The sequence below is a fragment of the Protomyctophum parallelum genome, assembly GCF_964188405.1.
Source record: "Protomyctophum parallelum genome assembly, chromosome: 15".
NCBI lineage: Eukaryota > Metazoa > Chordata > Actinopteri > Myctophiformes > Myctophidae > Protomyctophum > Protomyctophum parallelum.
Window position 1 is genome coordinate 48,212,781 of NC_139710.1, and position 17,621 is coordinate 48,230,401.

Below are 17,621 nucleotides of genomic sequence, written 5' to 3' on the forward strand. Positions count from 1 at the left end.
GAACCACTTAAGCCCTATTTTAAATCAAAAACAGCCTACCTACAACAAGCTCACAATGCTGAATGAAAAACTCTGACTAAACTTTTAAGAATATTTTGATCATGCAATTACATTTGTATTTTTGAGTGGTGCAACCACTCCTACAAGATTCAAGATTCAATAATTTATTTGCCATGTCAACAAGTTGATAGGAATTTGTCTTGGTTCATACTCAACATATACAGACAACCATAGATACACAAACAAGAAGGACAAAACAATACAAAAACAAAAACCAGCAGCATAGGAAATTACATTAAAGTGCTATATGCATGTACTATGAGTTCAGATGTCTAATGGCTACAGGGTAAGTGCTATCCCTGAAGCGACATGTAGAGCTCTGGATACTTCTATATCTCCTGCCTGATGGGAGGAGATTGAAGAGGTGATGTGCAGGATGGGAGTTGTCTGCAATGATTTTATTTGCCTTCCTAATTATTCTGGTGGAATAGAGTGGGGAAAGTGTAGGGAGGCTGCATCTTATGTTTTTTGATGCGCGACGTACTACTCTTTCCAGCTTTAATTTGTCTTGAGAGGTTGTGTGACCAAACCAGACAAGCATGGAGAAGGTGAGAACACTTTCAATAGTGGCCATATAGAAGTGAGTCATGGCTGCTTGGCTGACTTTGAACTTCTTAAGCTGCCGCAGGAAATAGAGACGCTGGTGTGGATGGCAAATATTGAAGTTATTAAAAAAGAAGCCTATCCATCATTGCCGTAGGAAAAAAATAAAAATAAAATCCTTGCTACCAATCCTTCCCACGAAAAAATAAATAAAAATAAAATAAATTCCTTGCTACACATCCTTCCCACGAAAATAAAAAATAAAAAAAATACCTACCCTACCTACTCAGCCCAAATATGACAGCCAATCGGAAACCTTTTTTTTTTGTACAGTAACTATAACAATAAATGTGTAGTTGCACCACTCAGTTCACACGGGTGTGATTTTTTTTTATACCACTGGTTATATGGAAGTGGTGGACAGACTGGCCACCGGTCTGTCGGTCACACTGCTGGACCAACTGACCGACTGACAGACTGACTGTCGGCGTTGTATCATTTTCTGAATCCATTTTTCAGAATCCAACTCCCCTTCACGTGAACGTGCATGCATGTTTTTTTGTGTGGTTTTTTTTTTCAGTTCCGCCAGATCCGTTCGCCCCACCGACTTCAAATTCGACACACGCGTTCCACACCCCCACAGGGAGTGCAGTGCCCGGTGTCAAGTCGGTGAGACCCATGGTTGTCCAAAACCGGCCCTCTGCCTGGGCTCTGGACAAGGCCCCTAGGGGCCCAGGGTCCATGGCCTGTCACAGAACTCCATATATAGGAATAAAGCGACACAGAGAGACAGATACAGAAATGTCCATATATGGGCATAAAAGGGACATGGAACGGGTACTCTGACATGGGTACAACAGGTAGTGCATAGCCGGGTGGGGCATGGATCTCCAACTTCCATCGTGACTGACTCGGTGTGCTACAGCCGGGCACCGGGAATTTAAAGTCTGTGTAGGACAAAGTTTGTGAACATACACTAAAAGCTGGTATGAATTTTATGTCTGAGCAAATAGGCATATCTTACGTCATGATGATGATAAGAGCGCCCCTCACTTCACACGGGTGTGATTTTTCTGATTTGTTTTGTCTATGTTCGTAAGAGTTGTTTTTACATGTGCTTTACAAACAAGCTTGACTTTTATGATTGGTTTTACTGCAGCTGCAGGGGAGGACAAGAAAAAATAAATCAGGGTCTCATGTACATACAGTGTAAACCACCCGTTGAGCCCAAACTATCTCTTGTTTGTCTGTTTTCTTTGACGCGATTCACTCGTTCACACACTGTGGTCATTCTGAGCTGTGGTGCGTGTCGGTGTTCCCCGTGTTGGTCCCACTGCCACCTCGCTGCTGGAAGAGCCTTCAGGCCTCTATGAAACATTTTAAAATGCAAATTAGCTATTGAAGAGATTGTTCAAACATAATTATTCATCATATCAGTACTTATTATTTGACAAACCGCATTCTAGGGATTGTTAGACCATGATTGTTAGACCATGATTGCAGAGACTATCTCTGCCCACAAGCAAGCAGTGGCTGTTCATCCTGTCACTGTTAACTCATTCATGGACGGGAACCCCTTTTTGGTCTTTTAAGCATTATGTTATAATTTAGCTATTGAAAAATAGCAGATCTACAAGCTCAAATCGTGCTGCGCTACAAGCAGATCGTTGAATATATATTCCGTTTTTAACTCAAATCTTTGCTTCTGGGGGGAGTCCCTGGAACAACATATTTTCAGATGGGGTTCCGCGGCCAAATACAGATAATTCTAGGGGTCCTTGACTTTTCCACGCTTCGCGTCCCGCGCCCCCTCATGAGCGGACTTGGAGCAGACCTGCCACTGAGCCAGGCGACAGGACAAGGACCTTTAGGCTGATCAAGTCACTCACTCACCCTTCTGCCAACACAGGTTGAAGAAGCACATTGCTGCATGCATGCCTGGCTGACCTCTCACTGCTGCATGCATGCCTGGCTGACCTCTCACTGCTGCATGCATGCCTGGCTGACCTCTCACAAGTGGAGGTCTTGATCAACTCCGATAACAAAGTTGAGTTTCTTGTTCCTGGGACAGCCTGCCTGGCGGCTCCTGTTCCAACATGCCCCACAGAGCCTGGGTCCTGGGAGTTGGTCCTGTTCCCACAGAGCCTGGGTCCTGGGAGTTGGTCCTGTTCCCACAGAGCCTGGGTCCTGGGAGTTGGTCCTGGTCTGGACAGTCGTCTGTCCTTAGAGGCCCGCATTACATCCACACTTTACAACATCCAGCGGACCATTTCCTCACCAAGGCAGCCATGCAGCTCTCCTGATCCAAACCTCGGTAACCTCCAGACACCAAGGCAGCCATGCAGCTCTCCTGATCCAAACCTCGGTAACCTCCAGACACCAAGGCAGCCATGCAGCTCTCCTGATCCAAACCTCGGTAACCTCCAGACACCAAGGCAGCCATGCAGCACTCCTGATCCAAACCTCGGTAACCTCCAGACATGAGTATTTCACCTCCCTCCTTGCTCTGTGTTTGTCTCCCGGCAGGCAGGCTGCAGGCTCCATTAAACTAACCTGACGCTGCCAGATCCAAGAAGCTTGCTACACAAATTTGTTTCACAGCTTATTGGGATCTGGGATCGCGGAAGCAAATTCGATGACGGGGCTGTTCCTTTTTTTCAAGATACTTGGTAGATGATTGGATGGGACCGTCTGTCTATCACCGTGTGGGCGTGCAAACACAACCAATCATATTGACGTGTCTAGATAGCTTCACATCCGGTTTCGCACATATCCCGCCCTTAGCTCACGCTGATTGGTCCGGTACGGAACGGAGTTTTGTCAGCTCAACTCCCTGAGAGATCCCAGATGAAGGCTGTGTTGGGGAACATGGTTACCCAATACCGCCCTCATCTGGCAGCGTCAGGTTACAATTAAACCCCTTCAAAGAAAATATGATGCACGATGCACACCTCCCACTTTTGGCTTTTCCGGTTGCCGCCCAAACCAACAGGAAAGTCTGTCCCTTTCCTAAAACACCCTGGGGTCAAAGGTCAATGCTCCACGTGTCCTAGACTCCTGCCTCCATGGCTGCCACACTGAGGAATCAACTCTGGGTTCTCCATTTGGGTTCACCTTTCCTCTCTTCCAATCAGGAAGAGGGGTTTGCTGCATCCAAATACTCACCCCTCTTCTTCCTCCTTTTGTATCCCCTTATTCACAATTGGTGTGTTTTTACTTGGATTTTATATTCTTTAATGTATTTTGCCATGACCACAAAATGCCTAAGTATTGAATTTACAGTACATAGCATGTTATTTTGACAGATAATATTTTTACCAGTTTCTTTGCACTCTACTCTAGTAAGCAGTCACTCTGGATAAGAGCAGTCGGATGCAGTCACTCTTCTTAAGTGGGTAATATATTCTTGTAAAAGGTGTATTTGCGCTGCTGCTGCCTGGCGCTCCCCAGCTGCAGGAAGGTGACGTAGGCGTCGTAGGCGAACACGATCACAGAGATGATACCGAACGCGGCGCCGACCGTGCTCCCGTGTTGTTTAGCCACCACGTACACGGAGGAGACCAGGTACAGCACGGCGCCCGCGGCGGAGCGGCAGAGGTCGGCCTGCGCCCAGCGGAGCGCCGTGAACCACCGCTTGTCCAGGCCCGTCGCGAAGGCTCCCATGAGGAAGACGGAGGAGATCATCATGGCGATGGGCACGCCGATGCATCCGGACGAGGAGGCGGCGAAGCTGATGAGGACGATGAGGCTCAGGACGACCTCGGCGGAGAGGAGGAGTCCCTTCTGAGTCCTCACATAGCAGCAGCGCTGCCCCTGCTCGAAGGGGCTGGCCCCGGGGATCTCGTCACCTTCGTCGGTCATTCTAATTCGTTAATTCGTTACAAACAGTTCTTGCAAACGTGTCTTAATTAACCACAAGGAATTTAATCTTCAGCGATGGATATACACCGGAGTTGAGAGAGCCGTCGACGGTTCAGAGCTTATATGTGGTTTGTCCGCGAGGTTTCCCTGATGTCGCTGTTGCGTGATGTCGCTGTGATGAAATCGTCCATATACGGGCGCTGCTGTAGTCGATATGACAGTCAGCAGTGGTGGAAAGTAACTAGTTACATTTACTTAACTACTGTATATTATTATTATTAAGTATATACAATTTTGAGGTATTTGTACTTTACTTGACTATTTCCAAAGGCCCAAAATGCTGTACTTTTAACTACACTAAATGTTTTGAAAACTAGTTACTTTGTGATTTTTTAAATAATAAAAAATCTCCACTCGTGTGAAGTGAGGGGCGCTCTTATCATACATCATCATACTGTACATCACATTCCGTGCTCAGCCAATCAAATCGTCGCTATATGGGGTACACACCGACACACAAAGGTGGGATAAGAAACAATAAAACGATAAAACATACATTAGCCACTTCAGCCCTGTATACATTTCAACCATTTAAAAAAATAGCAGATCTACAAGCTCACAATGTGTCGCAGAGCTTGTCACAGCTTGTAGATTTGGTATTTTCTAAATATTTTAGACAGACGGACAGATACTGTATATGGGCACATAATAAAGATCTCTTTATCTGTCCGTCTGTTTCCCTGTGTCCATTTATTGCCCATAAATGGAGATCTCTGCATCTGTGCGTTTGTGTGTGTGTGTACACAGTGATGCGCGGGCCGGCCGGCCCGCAACAACCCGCCCGCAAAACAATATTAACCCATTCTGAACGGGAACCCATTTTGGTGTTATAGCATCATGTCATGCTTTAGCTATTGAAAAATAGCAGATCTACAAGCTCATAGCGCGCCACCGAGTGGCGCGCTACGAGCTTGTAGGTCTGCTATTTTTTAGAAAAATCAAAGAACGACTGACATTTTTTAGAATCTGATCTCAGGTCAGAATGGGTTGATCAGACCAGTGTGTGTCCAGTGGAAACCTCGTTTGAATCTGATCTCAGGTCAGAATGGGTTGATCAGACCAGTGTGTGTCCAGTGGAAACCTCGTATGAATCTGATCTCAGGTCAGAATGGGTTAACACCCTGAGCAGCATAAACGGAGGTCTCCGTCCTATCAAACAGTGACGCTCGACGCTCAGGACAGAGATTAATCACAGAACTTTATTGATATCATAACCGAGCGCACGGCTCCACAGGCTGGGAGCGCCTGTTTGGCAACATTCAATGTCAGTTCCGGTTGGGACGTCATCCAAAATGTTCCCGCCCCATTTTAGTGGATGAGATTGAAAATATTAAAACGTGAATAACAATCCATTCAATTCTAACCAAAGATTATGTTTTTCACAGCCCATCGCGGTCCCGTCACTAGTCGCGTTAGAATTATACCTGTTGCTGTCGATCTCCTCGGGGGTGTTTTGGCTACATCTAGCTACTTCAGCTACATCCATGACCTTGAAATGTGCTCTGCTGGGCGCTCTGATTTAATGCTCCTAAATACCCCCGGGTGTTCAGGGTGTTAATCAACGACCCGTCTGCCCCGCGGCCCGCAAAAACTAAAAGTTGCCTAACGACGGGCTTTTCAACACCCAGCAAGTCGAGTCCATTGAATTGCTTTCGAGAGAGAGAGAGGAGGGGGCAGGGACGTGCAGAGGGAATTTGAAGGACAGGGGCTGGAATTCAAAAAGGCCTAGAGGTGCCTGTCAGTCGGAAAGTTTGTGTGGTCGAGAATTGTGAAATGACACTGGACCGACTGCGCGAGAGAGAGAGAGAGAGAGAGGAGACGGTCCCTCATTCCGGCGTCCTCATTCCTGAGTCCTAACAAGTTATTTGCAGTCTCTATTATATATAACTCTATGGTGTACCCAAACATAGAGTCCATGACCAGGCCAGTCTGACGTCAGTGCTTCAAAGTACGAACCACGGAGCCTCGCGCATCACTCCCTCGGATCCTCTGTAATTCTCAAGATACACGGACGGACAGACGGGCGGCCGGACACACACACCGAGATCACACATACAGCATGGAATTGTGGACATATGTTGTTGAGGGGCGCTAGCCCCTCCCATGTCCAGCTTTGAGGGTTTGTGTAAACACAAACATTGAAGACGAAGGTGTTTTGCACCATTACATCACCTAAATCAACATGAGTTAGACTTTAATATATTAGCGCCCCTCCCCTCACCCCTTTTAGTGTTAGCATTATGTTATGCTATAGCTATTGAAAAATAGCAGATCTACAAGCTCATAGCGCGCCACCGAGTGGCGCGCTACGAGCTTGTAGGTCTGCTACTGTATTTTTGAAAAATCGAAGAACCACTGACATATAGAAACATAGCTTTTTCAGAAAACTGTCAGGATGTAGAAGACATTTTTAGAATCTGATCTCAGGTCAAATAAAATGGGTTAATCCAACAAACGTCTACCACTGCTTAGACTGTTGGTGAGTTACTCTGCTGTAGCTGTAATATAATTCACCCTGGCTGCAGGGAAAGCCTGCAAATCTCATTCTCCTGTACTTTAATGTTGATTGACTCAGGCAGCCTTTCCACCATGGAGCAAACCTTTTCCCATCTGCCTCTCAGCTCGTGAATGTGTACTTCATTGTGATGTATCACCCTGGCACGCTCTAGACACCCACCCTCAGCTATCATCCACCCCTCTTTATACCCGGGCGCTTTCATTTCATGCTCGTCTGCGTGTGAGATGGCCATGTATTTACTGTAGAGTGCAATTAATCAAGCCTGCAGGTGACACCGTCGGGTCCAAAAGAAAAACCTATTATCCTGTACACTCCTGAACGGCAGCCATAGTGATTAGCCTGTTATGCTGCCTGGCCTGGCTCGTCTTCTTGACCTCACGTTGTTGTGACATACAATCACTTCCACTGTTCAGTCAGGACAACTCGAGAATGGATGGAATATATATTTATTGAATATAAGATGAGCAATATATTTATTATGGTTTGGCGATGTATTGGATCTGCTTTTTAGGTACTCGGATCAAGCGCATCAGTCCCAAACATAGGGACTCTGAATCCCCCATACCTAAACAGTAGAGCCAAAACGACAGGTGGTAGCTGGGGTGGAGGAGGGTGAGACAGGTGGTAGCTGGGGTGGAGGAGGGTGAGACAGGTGGTATAGCTGGGGTGGAGGTGGGTGAGCAGCAGGTTTGTATACAGCAGCACGCCGATACAGCAGCAGCAAGAAAGGAAGCAGGAGGAGAAACGCAAACCTCCGGTTAAAGTAGCCGGTATGAAGATGGAGTGAGTGTGTGATTGGCTGAGTGAATCATGTGAATGAGAGCGTGATGCTGAGGCGGCCCAATTAACGGCCGGCAGCGTTCTGCACTGAGGTTCCCTGACTGAACTTGCTCTGCGCAGCATGTCTACGACAGGCACAAATGTTTGTGTGAGGTAGTATATGCAGTGCACGTGGTTTGAGTTTGTCCGTATGGTACGTGGTACTATTCGGTAAGGCTGCACAATATGTGAGGTATTTTTCTTATCCTTACATGTATGTTGTATAACCTTAACTTCTCTGCTGTCTCTGGGTGACTGATTTCCCCCGCGGGATAATACAGGTATCGATCTACAGTGTATCTATCAGTGCTCACTCCAAATCTAAAACTTCTGCCACTGCTTCTTTCGCCCATGCAGGTACCCTGCCAAACAACAAAGAGTTTAAAACAGATACAGAAAGATTTGTCTTGGGGTTTGTTTTTCACTGCCGTTTCCTTCCAAGTGGCCCCAAAATGTCTTGTCTTTCAAAAGGTAATCAAATTCACACTCTGCTGGACACCGCGCCCATGCCGGGCCACCGTGAATGATGAGAACACTGTGCTGTGCTCGCCGGTCTGGCTTCTAGAAATCCACTCAATATGTGGCTTGATGGAGGCTAGTGGGTGTGTACGGTCATACACAAGGGTCAGGTACAGGTGAAAGGCATCCTGCCGTTGTTAATGGGAAATATAGAACACTCACATCTGGTCCCTCTCCTCTAGCCCATTCTGACCGGGCACCCATTTTGGTGTCAGCATCATGTTATGCTTTATATCTCATATCTCATATCACGCCACCGAGTGGCGCGATACGAGCTTGTAGGTCTGCTATTTTTGAAAAATCGAAGAGCGACTGACATTTTTAGAATCTGATCTCAGGTCAGAATGGGTTCATCAGACCAGTGTGTGTCCGGCGGAAACCTCGTATGAATCTGATCTCAGGTCAGAATGGGCTAGTGCTCTGCTGTGAACGAGGCAGGTCCCTCACTAGTACCCATTAGAGCAAACACTAGAATCACTCAGAATAAAATACAATCACTTTTTATTATATTCTCTCTCTCGTCACACCAACTGCCTGCGTTTGGAAAGTATCATTTTCCCCATCATTATGTTATAATAATAATAATACTATTATTATTATCATTATGTTATGACAACGAACCAGGCTGTCACTCCAGGCTGTCAACGAACCAGGCTGCCAGACAACGAACCAGGCTGTCACTCCAGGCTGTCAACGAACCAGGCTGCCAGACAACGAACCAGGCTGTCACTCCAGGCTGTCAACGAACCAGGCTGCCAGACAACGAACCAGGCTGTCACTCCAGGACCTACTTTTCTCCACGTTGTCTCACTTCACCGGCACCAACCGACTGGTGGGACCACAACTATTGGCTCATGTCTCATTAAATGAGTGCTGGCACCAGCATTAGTAGAGGATAATTACTGCTTTTAGCCTGAACAGAATAATAATAATAATAATAATAATAATAATAATAATAATAATAATAATAATAATAATAATAATAATAATGGATTTGATTTATAACACACTTTATATTCAAGAATCTCAAAGTGCTACGGCAAATGAATAAAAGCAAAAGAAACAACACACCATTAAAAACATCTAATAGAACAGGAACATTTAAAACATAAGGGCAAGGCTATAAAAATGCTTTTATAGGAAAGTCTTTACTTTAGTCTCTCTCTTAAAAGTGTCGACCGACTGTGGGGATCTCAGGTGGGCGGGGAGAGGACCGACTGTGGGGATCTCAGGTGGGCGGGGAGAGGACCGACTGTGGGGATCTCAGGTGGGCGGGGAGAGGACCGACTGTGGGGATCTCAGGTGGGCGGGGAGAGGACCGACTATGGGGATCTCAGGTGGGCGGGGAGAGGACCGACTGTGGGGATCTCAGGTGGGCGGGGAGAGCGCTCCACAGTTCAGGGGCGACGGAGCAGAAGGCACCCATGGTGCGTAGGTTTGTCTTTGTGGGTTTGAGGAGGTTGGTGTTTGAGGAGCGGAGGGAGCGGGTTGAGGATTGAAGGGTGACAAGTTCCTTGAGGTAGGGGGGGGGGGGGGCGTTGCCGTGGATGCACTGGTGGGTTAGCAGGGAAATCTTATATTCAGTCCGGAATGAGATGGGGAGGCAGTGGAGTGAGCGGAGGATGGGTGTGACGTGCTCGTGTTTACGCACTCTCATCAGGAGCCTAGCAGTGCTGTTCTGAATGTATTGGAGCCTTTGAAGGCTCTTGCTAGGGACCCTGATGAGAAGTGCGTTGCAGTAGTCCAACCTGGAGGAGACAAAGGCGTGGACCAACACTTTTCAGCATCAGGTAGAGTGAGGGTGGGACGGAGTTTGGCGATGTTCTTGAGATGGAAAATGTATGTTTTGCAGAGGTGTTTGATGTGGTCCTCGTAGTTGAGGTGGAGGTCCATTTTAACACCCAGGTTTGTGACAAGAAGGCATAGATACAGGCCTACCACTTGGCAAGGCCATCACTTCTTCAACACTTCTTAAGTTGCTCTGAATAGAGCATCTGCACAAATCGTAAATAGTAAGAATGCCACAGACGAAAAACAGTCTAAGTCCACACTATTGATCCATAATGTATAAATGATAGATAAGGGTTCAGGACAACGAGGCCTTTTCGTGGAGGGGTCAGAATGAAATTTGGACTTGGACTGTTTTTCGTCTGTGGTACTCATTGACAATAATGTTTTAATTGATCAAGCTTTAATTGTCGCCAAAGCATGTCAATATCATTTAGACTGGGAAATTGCCTCACCTGGAGCCAAAGAAATAAACAATTAGGCTCACTCTGCATGACAAAACACAGACTCTCACCTGTAAGCATGCATGGCCATCTCTCTCACTCTGCATGACAAAACACAGACTCTCACCTATAAGCATGCATGGCCATCTCTCTCACTCTGCATGACAAAACACAGACTCTCACCTATAAGCATGCATGGCCATCTCTCTCACTCTGCATGACAAAACACAGACTCTCACCTATAAGCATGCATGGCCATCTCTCTCACTCTGCATGACGAAACACAGACTCTCACCTGTAAGCATGCATGGCCATCTCTCTCACTCTGCATGACAAAACACAAACTCTCACCTATAAGCATGCATGGCCATCTCTCTCACTCTGCATGACAAAACACAGACTCTCACCTGTAAGCATGCATGGCCATCTCTCTCACTCTGCATGACAAAACACAGACTCTCACCTGTAAGCATGCATGGCCATCTCTCTCACTCTGCATGACAAAACACAGACTCTCACCTGTAAGCATGCATGGCCATCTCTCTCACTCTGCATGACGAAACACAGACTCTCACCTATAAGCATGCATGGCCATCTCTCTCAAGCGCAAACTTTCCCAAGTCTTTCCTTTTAACTTTACAGACGTCCCCATTGGAAAGTCCATGAATCAATTCCTGGTCAAGACCAGCAAATGTCCTATTATAGCCCATTAAAACTGAGAAAGCATCTGTGTCATTCTACATTAAAGCTATGTAGATAGCACGTTGGTTGGCTTAAAAAATATATATATATATACAAGCTCACAAGCTTGTTGTACATCTGCTATTTTTAAAAAATCCCCTTTTTTAACGCGAACCTTTTTAACTCAAATCCTTGCTCCTCAGCGCTGGCCCTCCCATCAGGCCTCCCATTGGGGCATCACAACACACCCCTCTGACTTCACAAACTTGGTTTAGCCTATAGTCACAAATACTTTGCCTTTCTCAAGCTCACACAGTATGCTGCATGGAGCTGAACAGCTGGCGCTGCTGCTCCTTCTGCTTGAAGGAGCCAAGGGGCGGGGCGGGGCGGGGCCCTGCTGTCCAGGTTAGCAGCATCATTTAGTGACGGAATATTACAAGAAAATGAAAAGTGGAGAGTGTCGTAGACAGTGATTATGTCCAAGAGCCCAAACAAACCCTCTGCTGCACGGGGAAGAAAGGGACAATTACACCCGTGTGAAGTGAGGGGCGCTAATATAATAGTCTAACTCATGTTGATTTCGGTGATGTAATGGTGATGTAAAACAAACAGTGTAAAACACAAACGTTAAACGCCATTAACAATAAAGAGACAATATGACGTAATGAGGGACAATATGACGTAAATTTTCCCTTCATTGTCAATGTCAATTTTTAAACCAAACATTGAACTAAAAACAAACATTAAGCCTGTATATAGGAGGGGCTAGCGCCCCTCAAAAACTGGAAAAAAGACAAGTAATCTGTAATTTGAATAATAAACAGTTATGAATAAACAGTCTAGTTATAGGATTCAGAAGACATTTTGTAGAATCGGCCTCAAGTCCTACTGGGGTAACTTTATACGGACGTCCCCTTTGTAAGGTTCATGAATCGATGCCTGGGTCAAGACAAGCAAATGTCCTGTTAAAGGGACACTTCACCCTTTTTGCAAAAAAATATATGTTAATGACGTTTAGAAGCTTTAGAACAGTTTCCTGGAGATCTTTATGTGTGTAATATGTGGTTTTAGATATTTTAGATTGTAGCAGTGAGCCTGTTGTCTCTGATGTCATGGACACTGGGCTCACTTCCTTCCTGGACTACATGTTGTCTCAGTAAGAAATGGAATGGAAAATACTTTATTAATCCCCGAGGGGAAAGACAGCTCTCCCCCTATCCACAAGGAGGAGCAGTGCACCAAAGAATTATGGGAATTGTAGTCCAGGTACGTAGTGAGACCAGTGTCCATGACATCAGAGACAACAGGCTCACTGCTACAATCTAAAATAACTAAAACCACATATTACACACATAAATAACCCCAGGAAAGTGATCTAAAGCTTCTAAACGTCATTAACATATATTTTTTTGCAAAAAGGGTGAAGTGTCACTTTAAGGATTTAGAACACAATTAGACCCGTCGTTAATGAGCCTCCTCATACCCTCTCGCTTGATCTACACGTAATGGTGTTGATGATAGAGGCTATAGCGGATGATACAAATTCAATCGTAGCCTATAATGCAGCCATTTAAATGCCAGCGCTGGTCTGGAAGCCTGTAACACTGTAGGGGCTGTGGTGTCTCAGCTCCCAGGGTCCCAGGGTCCCAGTCCAATCACTCACTGCAACGACTGGAGAGTCTTCAGTCCTCCTCACAACACTGAAGAAGGCAGAACAAACTGCACTTTCTTTCCACTGACGAGAACAAAGCTACGATGACAAAAATGTTAGGGACTATAGTGGAGAAGAAATCCAGTAGAACGGAAATGTTTGGTTGCGTGCACGGCACGCACGCTTGCACGCGGTACAGTAACAGCTAGTTCAGCATCCTGCGAGCCAAAAAAGTAACCCGGGCTCTAGACACTACTGACAAAGACAAAGTGATGACCTTGATTAATGATTAAGAGCCTGCGGCGGGATACTGGATGTCTCCTTCTGTCTGTCTGTCCGGGTGCATGCCAAGGAAGCTCTTAGAAGGAAGTGAAGTGGTCACGTGACTGCCTGACTGGGCTGCGCCATGACACATTTCACGGGAGCCAAACTACACCCGGAAGTTCGTCAGAATGCACTGGAGCCAATGAGAGCTCAGTGACCAGCTCATGAACAAACACTATTTATGAATGACTGAGACCTTTTGTAAAGTGATCGCTTCTGGAAAATAAAATAATATATATAACACGTCTTATTTTTTTATGTGCATACTACTTAATGTGATTTATTTTTTTCAAAGAGCAGAGAGCAGCCCAGGCAGAAAACTTACTATGTGCTCTTCTATAAATACCTCAATAAAAATAAATAGTTATTAAGTCGAAAAACAACCACTCGGAAAAAACGTGTGATATCACTTATGTCTTCTTTCATATTCCTGAACCAATTATATGACAAAGCTCGCAATCGTTCATGAATGATGTTTGTTATGAGCTGGTCCAGCCGGCTCCATTCACTGCCATGTATTCATTGCACTACCGGTGTGAGTTTGGCTCCCATGGAAGTGTCATGGCGCAGCCCAGTCACGTGACCACTTCACTTCCTTCTAAGAGCTTCCTTGGTGCATGCGAGGGCGTGTGTGGAGCGAGGGAAGCCGGGTGGGCGATAATTGTCACTGCATGTACTCCTACAGGCTGGGAGTGGGGAGTGTTGGGCGGGAGGGGAGTAGGAAGAAGGCTCTACGTCCTCCCGGTGGGCGCTCCTCACTGGTAGGTGAGTCAGTAGGATAAATGTGGGTGGGGAGGAATCAATTGGCTTAATTATGTCAGAAAAGGGGGTACAAACTAATTGGCTACTGTGCAAATAATAAATACGGTAAACGAATATATAACTACAGTATATACGTAGCACATCGTGAGCTTGTGTGGGTCGTATATTTCGAACACTTCGACGGAGCATAAATGAGGCTTGAAGACGGGGGGAGATGGAGGGATCAGAGAAACAGATCTTGGACGGATGAGAAGGTTAAGACTCTGCTCTGCTCGGAGAAGGTCAAGTTCACCGAGGCTTGAGAGAAAAGGCCGTATGAATGGCAGGGTATACCACTGGGTGTAGAGTTCTGAAGGCCAGCCGCCTCACATCAAATTAAAGCCAAGTCCCTAAAGTCCATCAAAAGGCTGACCGTCTATGAGAGGGTCTCGGTGTGTGTGTGTGTGTGTGTGTGTGTGTGTGTGTGTGTGTGTGTGTGACTAATGATGCGCCCCAGAATATGAATGCTGGGCATTCAAGTGGTTCAACCCTAGGAGAAATGGCCACGTACCGGCTGCTTTTCACGTTGGTGAGCGCGTGTCTCGGACGCACAGCGCCAGAGGGAACTCGCTAGCGCCGTGGACCATAATACTCATTTTGACGTCAGACTTCGGTACATTATGCCATCTCTGTCCAAGGCTTATACAGAGAGTGAGGCCTTCTTCATTACAAATCTGCCCACAGTCATTTGATATACATAATTAAACGCTGTCTCTGCCTAGTTCGTGAATTATAATTACCTGACAAGTCACGACCATGTAATTATATTTCTACTGAAGAGGGCCTGATTGCACCTACTAAAAATATGTGCTACCCCTTAGGTCCTGAGCTTTATCTCCTGGTACCCTCTTGCAAAGGAATGCTCTTGCAACTTGCAACCCATTCAAACTACAAATGTCTCTATATCAGTATCAGTAGTTCTCAAACACCTCTCGTGCCAAGGTCACCCAAAATCATTATGTATTTGGCCCCATCTGAAAAATACCTCATGACAGCGTCAGCGACCCCCAGAAGAGAAGATTTGTGTTAAAAAAAAAAATCAGAGAAAGCAGATGTACAGAAACCTGCGATTTTGCGTTCTAAATCCTTAGAGTTTTCTGAAAAACCTATGTTGCTATAACCCATTCTGAACGGGAACCCATTTTGGTGTCAGCATCATGTTGTGCTTTAGCTATTGAAAAATAGCAGATCTACAAGCTCATAGCGCGCCACCGAGTGGCGCGCTACGAGCTTGTAGGTCTGCTATTTTTGAAAAATCGAAGAACGACTGACATTTTTTAAATCTGATCTCAGGTCAGAATGGGTTAATCAGACCAGTGTGTGTGTCCAGTGGAGACCTCGTATGAATCTGATCTCAGGTCAGAATGGGATAATAGCTCAAATCTAAAATGACACGGATGCTTTCCCGGATTCAATATGATGACAATATGAGTGTGTCCTTCTCACAATACCATATTTTGTGGTCTTGGAAGATCCTGAGCAGGGTGAGAGTTTAACAAATATTATTTTGGAATTGGTTGATAATTTATTGACAGTAAACACCTGTGAGGTGTGTAGCATCTCATTTACGAGGGGGATACAACATTTCGGTCAGTCAGACCTTTATCAGGCAGAAAGAGGTCTTTATGCCTGATGAATGTCTGAGTCTATTTGTATGTCTCTAAATGTTTGTATGTCTCTAAATGTTTTGATGAATTGAACAATGTGGACCCTGTTGTAAACAAGTGTAATGCTTAATTGGGTCGTCCACTCACAGTTAACAGTCTTTGTATTGAGTTTGTGCTTAAAATGTACTGTAAATTCTACAAACTGTTAATAAATATTTCAATCAATCAATCAATCAAAAGTCAATAATGTTTTTCAAGTTAAAGACAGTGTGCAGGACTCCCCTTTTTCTACTCTTCAAGATGAGCAAGATGAACGGTAACACAGAATGGATGTCTTAAAATGTATAACGTAGGTTTACGAAATTACCACTATTTAATTTTATGTATCCAAACACGGCCTGAATGCTGTTCAAACTCTGACTGTGAACAATGGCATCACAATGACATGAAAAACTAGAAACAGCGATGCTGCATGTGCTCGTGGAGATGTTCTGCATATCGTCTCTGTCGGGTGGAAAACTCATTACAGGCGGACATAGTCTTGGCTCTGCCTTCGGCCTGGCGGAGACAAGAAAATTGCAAAAGCAGCGTTTTGAGCTTGCAGGTCTGCTACTTTTGATTGACGCTGTAATTTACGAAAAGAAAAAAAGTCATAAGGAGTTTCTGCCTGACAGCAACAATATGATTTGTAATGCAATTATGGACCATGCTGTGGGTTACTGGGTTTGTGTTCCATCATACTGGGTGTCCAGCATGCATGGGTGGAGCAGCCTGAATAAAATGCGGTGATTAACTGATGTAATGGTAATAGTTTCTCTGGATAATTCACAAACTACTGGAGGCATTTGCCCTGCAGCAGAAATGGAGCTTTAATCGCTTATAGCCGTTTCTGTTGCTCCTATATTTTAATATTTGTACAGTGTTCTGCGGACCTCCGACACACTTTGGAAAAGGAAAAGTGTCATTCTGCTCTGGTTTGAAAATGGTGCTATTTCTATATAATTACAGTGTGTGTCAGCAAGAATGAGAGAATCTCTCCCTCGCCACTTCAATCTCCAGTTGCTGTAGCATAGTAAAGTTGAAATGTGATCTTTATTCTTCACTGTAGTGGAGGAGCTTAGGGAGAATATTTTAAGGAATATTTTTGCACTAATTCGTCTAAAAGTGCCAAATATTGCACAGATGTAGCCCAAGGCATGCTCAAATGATTTAGCTAGGGTGCCTGAGCCAGCCAAATCAATATGACCACCATTAACAACCTATATAGGCAACATTTTCTAAATTTCATGCTTAGAAAATGTCATGCTTTAGTAGCACTTGATGTGTCAAACTAGGGGGTTTTCATGATTCTGAATCCATTCCAAGTAAAGTATTAGTTTTGCACGAAAACACTCCTTGGGCTAAATTCGACCATAGCCACATGCCCATATGCGACGACCGTATCACCTTTGTGATTACGGCTATGGCCGTTTTTAGCCCAAAGAGTGTTTTTCGTGGGAAAACTAATGCTTGGAATGGATTCAGAATCAGGAAAACCCCCTAGTTTGACACCTCACATGCTACTTAAAGCATAATGAAATTTTGAAATGTTGCCTTATATAGGTTGTTAATGGTGGCCATATGGATTTGGCCGCTGTGGTGACCCTGAAGGTTCAGGTGCCCTAGCTGTGCAAAATCTGGCGTTTTTAGACAAATTAGCACGAAATATACCTAAGCTCCTCCACTACTGCTTCACTATACAAATCCCTTGTCTACAGAGCAATATCTTTGCGAATGCAAAGCAGCAAAAGCATGTGACCAACAGCAGTGACAACACAGCAAGTGTGTGTGGGGAGTAATCAATTGGCACAACGACTAAATTGGGGAGAAAAAGGTGTAAAAAGCAACAAAGAAAGTATAGGGACAACGGACACAGCCCCTACACGAAAAAAATAATTCATACGTTT

The 17,621-nt window shown here is 45.2% G+C and overlaps 1 protein-coding gene across 1 annotated transcript in view; it reads right to left on the reverse strand.

The window, feature by feature from the left end:
• LOC310871902 (multiple C2 and transmembrane domain-containing protein 1-like) overlaps positions 1–17,621 on the reverse strand; it is a gene marked incomplete at both ends in the record, with an annotated part of 201,006 nt that overhangs the window by 60,438 nt on the left and 122,947 nt on the right.